Raw genomic sequence first — 8,488 nt, forward strand, 5'->3', positions numbered from 1 at the left:
TTTTATGTTCTCTACTGTCTTTGACTGAGGAGCTGAGAAGCATATGAACACCCTAGAAAATTCCCATTTTACAGCTGGAATACCTGAGATACCTACGGCAAGAAGGAGCTCAGAAACCAGAGGCAGGATCAGGTTTATAATCAGGCATCTAGGATCTGGGCCTTAAGCCCAAGAGTCACTGGTGGAAAGGGAGGGGAATTAAGACCTCAGGCAGGGGTTTCTGTGACTGGCTGAGCACACCTCGACCTCTTGCACACCAGTGGCTCCTTAAGGGTCTGGACGCCTTTCTGTTTCCTTTCCAATGTCTTTATTTTGCCTCCTTGGCTCACTGAAGCTCCCACTTTCTAGGAAGTCACAAAACAGGGCTAAGCCTCCACCCCAGTCCCTGCTGGAAAATGGAAACCCAGAGCGTCTATACGACCTGCCGAATCCCACCCTGAGAGCCAAGGGTGAAGCCGGGTGAAGCCAGGTGAGACCCCAAAGCCAAGGCTGCTGCAGTCCCTTGACCAGCCTCCTTCCTTTTACCCTGACAAACCCAGTCCTGTGGCAGGAGAGGCACTGGCGTCTGCTATGGTCCGAATGTTAGTGTCTCCCCAAATTCATGTGTTGGGACCTAATAAACTGTGATAGCATTAGCAAGTAGGGCCTTTGGGTGGTGGTTAGGGCATAGAGCCCCACCATCACAATGGGATTAGTTCCCTTGTAAAAGAGCTCAAGCAAACTCCCTGGCCTCTTCAGTCATGTGGGGACACAGCAGCAAGATGCCGTGTATGAAAATACAGCACCCTCACCAGACACTGAATCTACCAGCACTTGATCCTGGACTTCCCAGCCTTTAGGACTATAAGCAGTAAGTTTCCGTTGTTTATAAATTACCCAGTCCAGTGTATTTTGTTACAGCAGCCCAAACAGACTAAGACAGTACCCCATTCCAGACCTTCAAAGTCACCCTTGCCGTGGGTTCAGCCAACCTCTGGGTGCCCTCCACCCAGTGCACCCCTTACACTGCTTGTAGTGAGCCACAGGACCTTTGGTGCCTCTCCCTAAGTCTCCCGCCCTGCCACGGCTGGGCAGTCCTGCCTCACACCCAGCTAAATTCTTCCTGCTACCATTGCAACTGCCTCCTCTGCCTCTGCTCCTGTTGGCCCTGAGAGGAAAGAGAACGGTGTCTCCTGATTTCTAAATATGGTCGCCAAAGGAAAAACCATTCCAGGAGCCCCTGGTTCTATGCAGGAGGCTAAATCTCAGTCTTTCTGAGATTGAGACAGGACTGAATTTTCAAACCCACCCCAAGCAGGCTCCTCTATTCCCAACGTTAGTCAACAATCTCTTGAGTGCTTGCTCTGTGTCCAGAATCCTCTTCCCATTCTGGTGTTAGCAATTATTTTAAAATGTATCATTTGAGACAAAATTGTCAGAGATATAGTCATATAATAGGAGCTGAAAAGCACAGTCTTTGATCGGGGAAATAATCTGTCCTGGTGTCTGACCCCGGGACCAAGCTATCCTTATACCTAACCTAAGTCTGCAAACATACTGGCCAGACCCACACACAGCCTGCCTCAGAGCCCCACTGCCTGGGCCTCACTTGGATAGACCTGAGCCTGTGCCTCTCTGCCAGAGACTCAAAACCACCAGGACTCCTGGAGATCCACCAGCTACATGAAGAATGGGACAGAATTCCCGATCCGCTGCAGTTCAGGGGAAGGTCAAAAGCTTCCTGAGTCAGGACGTGGTGACTGTGAGTGGGGCCTCCTTAAGCCATCTGACCCCTGCTTGTCCTGTCCCAGGGCTCTCCTTCCCCTTCAGGGCTCCTGCCTGGGGAAGGTGCACTCTGGCCCACCCCAGAGCCTGTGATGGGGCAAACAAGAGCTCTTAGCTAAAAGCTGCGGGTTTGCCTCTCACTTGCATGTAGGGAAGTGACATGGAGACTGCCCCCTGTGAAGAGCAATAGCTCTTCTCACACAGAGATGGCCAACTTCATTCATTCATTCATTTCTTCATTAGTTTGTTTGTTCATTCATGGAGTCAACAAATATTGGGCGCTTATGTGCCAAACATTGTGCTAGGCTCTTGTGGGTACAGCAATGAATGCAGTGAACAAGATAGAGTTGCTACCCTCATAGAATTACTAACAAGGAAGACATGCACCATTACCATGTGATGAGCGTTACAGGCGTACTAGGGGCACAGGGATTAAAACCGTAGACGCTTTCCAGTTCTAGGCTGAGCTTGTGTGCTGGGTTGACTTGGGGCCACTGTTGTCTCTTGAGAAAGGTTGTGATCTGCTCCAAGCTGCTGGGTTTAGAAAGATAGAATCAGCTGGAGACAAAAGACTTAAGGCTAAGAAAGTGAAGCCAGCAGCAGAGAGGATAAAGATAGACAGGATCCGAGTCCAGACACTCTCAGAGGTAAAACAGAGACAGGTCTCTGGTGGGTGAGAGGAAGGGAGGCAGTGAGCAAAAGCCACCAGCCGGCAGCTCTGCAGTCAGGGATGGTCATGGGAAAAATGGTGTTAAAGGGGGGGGATGTGGGGCAAGGGCAGATGGCAAGCAGTTAGGAGACAGATATCCGTGTCGGGAAGTAGAGTCTGCAAACGTAAGTTGCCCTGAGAAACTCAACAGGAAAGGAAATGTGGTGGGTAGGAGGTTTGTGGGGAGATCCAGACAGAGAGAAGCAGGGTAAGGGAAGGTGAGTGTTTTTAAATGCTAGGAGATGCCTGAGTATGCTTATAGGTGGGGGAAGAAGGCAGCAGAGAAAGGAAGACTGCACATAAGGAAAAAAAGAGGAGATAAGAGGGGCCTGCAGGCTCTGAGAGGGCTGCAGAGGCAACAAGCAGAAGGCAGGCTGGCTTCCCTGAGGAGGGGGCTTCCCTCTTCATCCCAGGGAGAAGGAAGGAACTTGAGATGCTGAGGTATCCAGAGGGAACGGGAGAAACTTGTGCTAACGTGCACATATGTACCGAATTTGCACAGTTGTAACTAAACTGGCACAAAGTAACATGGGTCGCCTACACACACATGCACACGCGTACCTGTATGCACGCCTTCTATCAGGAATGCTGGGAAATCACATCACACACACATGCACACGCGTACTGTATGCACGCCTTCTGTCACGAATGCTGGGAAATCACATCACACACACATGCACACGTGTACATGTATGCACGCCTTCTATCACGAATGCTGGGAAATCACATCACACACACATGCACACGCGTACCTGTATGCACGCCTTCTATCACGAATGCTGGGAAATCACATCACACACACATGCACATGCGTACTGTATGCACGCCTTCTATCACGAATGCTGGGAAATCACATCACACACACATGCACACACGTACATGTATGCATGCCTTCTATCACGAATGCTGGGAAATCACATCACACACACATGCACACGCGTACTGTATGCACGCCTTCTATCACGAATGCTGGGAAATCACATCACACACACATGCACACGCGTACATGTATGCACACCTTCTATCAGGAATGCTGGGAAATCACATCACACACACATGCACACGTGTACATGTATGCACGCCTTCTATCACGAATGCTGGGAAATCACATCACACACACATGCACACGCGTACATGTATGCACGCCTTCTATCAGGAATGCTGGGAAATCACATCACACACACATGCACACGCGTACCTGTATGCACGCCTTCTATCACGAATGCTGGGAAATCACATCACACACACATGCACACCCTGGAAACCAGGCCTGGGGCAGCCCGTGGGCTGTGGGAGGCCACTTGCAGTGTGGAGGGGAGCAAAGCCGGGGGAATCAGTTTCAGACCCAGCACCAGAAGCCCTGGCTCCAGGCTTTCACTTGTCCTCTCACAGCCCAGCTGACTTCAGTGAAATGACTTCATTTCTGGTGATTCTGTTGCCTGAAGGGTGAATGAGGGTGAATCATACCCACTTTGCCAAAAACAGGGCTGGTGAGGCTCACCTGAAAGGAAAGCTTCCTTCCTGTGTCTCTTCCTCTGCAGAAAGTCCAGGCAAGGAGATGAGTACCCATGAGGCCCTAGACACTCCAGTTCTCCCTGACCACCTGACACACAGCACTCACCCAAAACCTGTTGCAGTAGGTCCAGGCTCTGCTGATGCCAAAGTCTCTTCCTCCTGCCCTCTTCATGCCCCACCCACTCCACACCCAAAAGCCTTCCCAGAGTCCCCTTCCCCAACCCAGCACCTACTCAACCAGCAGCAACCCAAACCCAAGTGAGAGTGGGGCCAGTTTGTGCCTTGTTTGCATTCCATTGCTGTCCTTGTTTCTCTTCTGTGACCTCTCTGGGGATGCTTTGTTGGGTACAGCTAGGCTATCCTGGAGAAATCTCTAGTCGGCCTTGGAAAAGGCAAAGAAAGACGGAGCACGTGCTACTGGCAGCTTCTGAGCCTTCCCACCTGTCTCTCCCTCCTCCAACCTCAGAGCCCTCTGCCCTGCCCTGAACCTTTGCCTACGTTCCCTGGTTGTTTGGGTCACTGGGTCTCTGAGGCCACAGGTCTCCAAGAGTTTCTGATCTTTCCTTTAGAAATTTCTACTTGCCGGGGGAGAGACTGAGCTGGGAGGCAGTAACTCTCAGTATTACCAAAGGAATGTCCACTACCTGAGCATCAGCAGGACCGGATCCTGGTAGCCCACAGAGAGGGGCAAGGAATGCTCAGCTCTCCCCACACTCCAAAATGCTGCTGTCACTGGGGTTGGGGTGGAGTCACCATCCTGCCACTTCTCAAGGCACAGCCAATGTTTGCTCTCTGCCTGTTTCGTCCAGGGATGGGGAACATGGCGATATGAGGGGGCAGGGGACTAACGAGAGGCAGGAAGTGTCACCAAGCCACGTGGTGAGGGTGGGGGATGGCACTGTTTCTCCTCCTTACTCCTCTGCCAGTGCATCCATGCCAGCCACCAGTATGGCCTCCAACCACTCAAACACTCAGAAAAAGCTCGCAGCCCGGCTGAGCCCCATTGGCTTCTGTCAGCCTGTCTGCCTGTGCCCTTGCCCAGGGAGTCTGGTGGGGCCTTTCTCCTTGCTCCGTGAGGAGGGCTCTTGAGCAGTGGTGGGAATGGCTTGTCTTGAATCTTAGGTCCTTCCAGCACCACGAGGCTGCTCATGGAGAACCTGGGTATCAAGGAGCTTAGCACAGATGAGGTAAGATACCCACGTCGAAGCTGAGGCATGGTGCTCAGGCTAGCAGGGAGCCACCTGGTCCAGGCCACAGAATCACCTTACACAGCGTCAGGTCCCAAATGGGACCACTTCAGGTTCTTGCCTCCTCATTTCTCACGCACTGTTCACATGTGTGGCTTGGTCCCCAAGGGAGGTAGATCACCATGCCCAGCCCTCTCCATGGAGGGGCCAGGCCTCAAGCTCAGGCTCTGTGTCTGCCCAGAGGGCCTGCAGGCTCAAATGGGCTCCCTTGCCCACCTTCCCCAGTGTGTCATGGGCTGGAAGCAGATGCTCACACTGCACAACGTCTCCTTCCACCTCGAAGGCAAAGACTGCACCCTCACCAGTGCAGATGATACAACAGGCAAGGCTCAAGTCTGCAGCAGGGAGGAAGGCTGGCAGGGCCCCGAGATGATGTGACGGAGGCCCAGTGTAGACGGAGGGATCCACAAGAGGAAGACGGATGCCGCTGAAGACGGCTGCTGGGGTCAGGCAAGGCGAAGGGGAGTGTGTGTGCTGGGCAGTAGGCAAAGCCTCCTGCTTCCTGCCAGGACCTACAGTGATGACAACCTGTGTATACTGGCCCTCTACAACCTGCATGTGCCGCAGCCCACTGGAGCTCTCTAGGTCCTGAGTGCCACTTTGTCCACAAGTTCTGCATGGAGCTTGAACAGTGCACAATTGCCTTGGCTTTGCCTTGGCCTGCTGAGGCCCTTCGCCGGGCAGGCCCTGCCCTCAGTCCTAGCCAGTAGCTGAGGAGCACTCTCTCTCTGTCTCTCTTGGAGATCCCTTTGCCTAGGCTTATGACCTCACAGGGATACAATGGGCACAGAACTCCCCTGGACATTTGTCTGGTCCCCAGCACCAGCTTTCCTCCACATTGAGGACAAAGAATAAAGATGTTACATCCTGGGTTCAGTAGAGTTTGAAACAAAGAAAGGGGCAGACACGTGCCTGTAGGATATGGACTGACAAACTCTCCACACTGACCCATGTGTACTGGTTTTTGTGCATGGGGATGATACCATCCGTCCGCTCTCTGCAGGGCTCAGGTGGAGTTGTCCACACAGCTTCAGGTGGGAAATCTTCAGAGAGCCAGCCCCATCCCCCTCCAGCCCCCTGATCACCAAGGCTAGTGCTGTGGGCCAGAGAGATAAGCCCAGCTCAGGGAAGTTAGCTCCACGTGCAGGCTCAGAGCTGCTGAGCTAGCCAACCCTGTCCCATGCAAAACTCCCTTCAGCCCTGTGTCTTATCCACTGCAGGTTCCCCTGCCCCACATAGCCATTTTCACAGGCAGATCAAGGCACCATCACCAAAAAATGTAAAACACCAGACATCCAACAACACTCCCACTTTTCACATAGGAACAAAGTCCAGAGACTGGATGGCATTTGCCCAAGATCACTTGGTGAACAATCAAGACTAGAACCCAGCCTGACTGAATCCGCTGCACAGAGCTCAGCACATGCAGCTTCAGGCTGCGTCCATGAGTGCACCGACATGCCCACTCTACCGTCCTCTGACAGAGCCTCTTGCCCCGCTCTGACCCCGGGCTGTCTGCAGGGGGATGTAGCATGGGGAATGAGAGGACAGCATCCACCCAAAGCCACTGAAACTGTCCTTCAAGGGAGCTGTTCACCATTTGTTTGACTAGAAAGGATAAGACACTGAACTGGGTTGAACCAGACCAGTCACAACTCATATTGCATGCAATTGTGATAGAACACCCTTGAATAAAGCATGTCTCAGCATTTTTAACAAGTGTCACAAATGTTTCTTTAATACCTATCCCCATCTGCACAGTCCAATATGGTAGCCACTAGCCACATGTGACTATTCACATTATATTTAAATTAATTAAATTTAAATAAAATGTCTCACAAGTCATATCCCAAGTGCTCAGTGGTCACAAATGGCTGGTGGCCACCGTGTTGGAGTGAAGATACAAAGCATCATCACAGAAGTTCCGCTGGACAGAGCGTTGTTCTGTTGGACAGAAATAACAAGAGGACTCTTCAGATTGAGATGTTCCCAAATACACCAAAGGGACAACTTGGGGTAATAGAAAAGGGCCCCTTCTGAAGGTACATTTTTGGTTAGGGCAGTGATAGATCTGACCTCTTTTTTTCTTTCCTTTTCTTTTTTTTTTTTAGAGATGGGGTTTCACCATCTTGGCCAGGTTGGTCTTGAACTCCTGACCACAGGTGATCCACCCACCTCAGCCTCCCAAGTGCTGGGATTACAGGCATGAGCCACTGTGCCCAGCCAAGATCTGGCCTCTTAACAAAGCTCCCCTCTAAAGAGATGGTGACCAATGAGGTCCTTGAGGTAGACAAAAGAGTGAAAAACTGAGGCTGGCTATGGCAAAGAGGGCTGACAGCCACAGAGTGCTCCACAGGAGGTGACAGAGTAATCAGAGAGTCCAGTTAGCAGAGGACATACCCCTAAGCTGGCCTAGCCTCTCTTCATGTCTCCTTCTCCCCACAGAAACTCTTCCCCAGACACCTATTCCCTTGACCTCTAACATGTATGTGTGCATGGGCACACACACACACACATCCCACCACCACCACCACCATCACCATCATCACCATCACCACCACCACCACCCCCATCACCACCACCATCACCGCCATTACCATCACCATCACCACCATCACCACCATCACCACCGCCATCACCACCATCACCACCACCATCACCACCATCACCATCATCACCACCATCACCATCACCACCCCCATCACCACCACCATCACCGCCATTACCATCACCATCACCACCATCACCACCGCCATCACCACCATCACCACCACCACCACCACCATCACCATCATCACCACCATCACCATCACCACCCCCATCACCACCACCGTCACTGCCATTACCATCACCACCACCACCACCACCCCCATCACCATCACCATCACCATCATCACCACCATCACCATCATCACCACCATCACCATCACCACCCCCATCACCACCACCATCACCACCATTACCATCCCCATCACCACCATCACCACCATCACCACCGCCATCACCACCATCACCACCACCATCACCACCATCACCATCATCACCACCATCACCATCACCACCCCCATCACCACCACCATCACCGCCATTACCATCACCACCACCACCACCACCCCCATCACCATCACCATCACCATCATCACCACCATCACCATCATCACCACCATCACCATCACCACCCCCATCACCACCACCATCACCGCCATTACCATCACCACCACCATCACCATCATCACCACCATCACCACCACCA

The 8,488-nt window shown here is 52.3% G+C and overlaps 1 long non-coding RNA gene across 2 annotated transcripts; it reads left to right on the forward strand.

Moving 5' to 3' along the window:
- The first annotated feature begins 736 nt into the window (after window positions 1-736).
- On the forward strand, window positions 737-6,936 carry LOC118143102 (uncharacterized). 2 transcript variants are annotated; one of them, XR_013520589.1, is made up of 4 exons: window positions 737-850; window positions 1,622-1,741; window positions 5,111-5,175; window positions 6,558-6,936. It is a non-coding gene; the product is annotated as an uncharacterized LOC118143102 (long non-coding RNA). The 2 variants fall into 2 exon arrangements; XR_004727277.3 differs by lacking the exon at window positions 6,558-6,936 and adding an exon at window positions 5,519-6,551.
- The last annotated feature ends 1,552 nt before the right edge of the window (window positions 6,937-8,488 follow it).

The sequence above is a fragment of the Callithrix jacchus genome, chromosome 7 (genome assembly GCF_049354715.1).
Source record: "Callithrix jacchus isolate 240 chromosome 7, calJac240_pri, whole genome shotgun sequence".
Classification (NCBI taxonomy): Eukaryota; Metazoa; Chordata; class Mammalia; order Primates; family Cebidae; genus Callithrix; species Callithrix jacchus.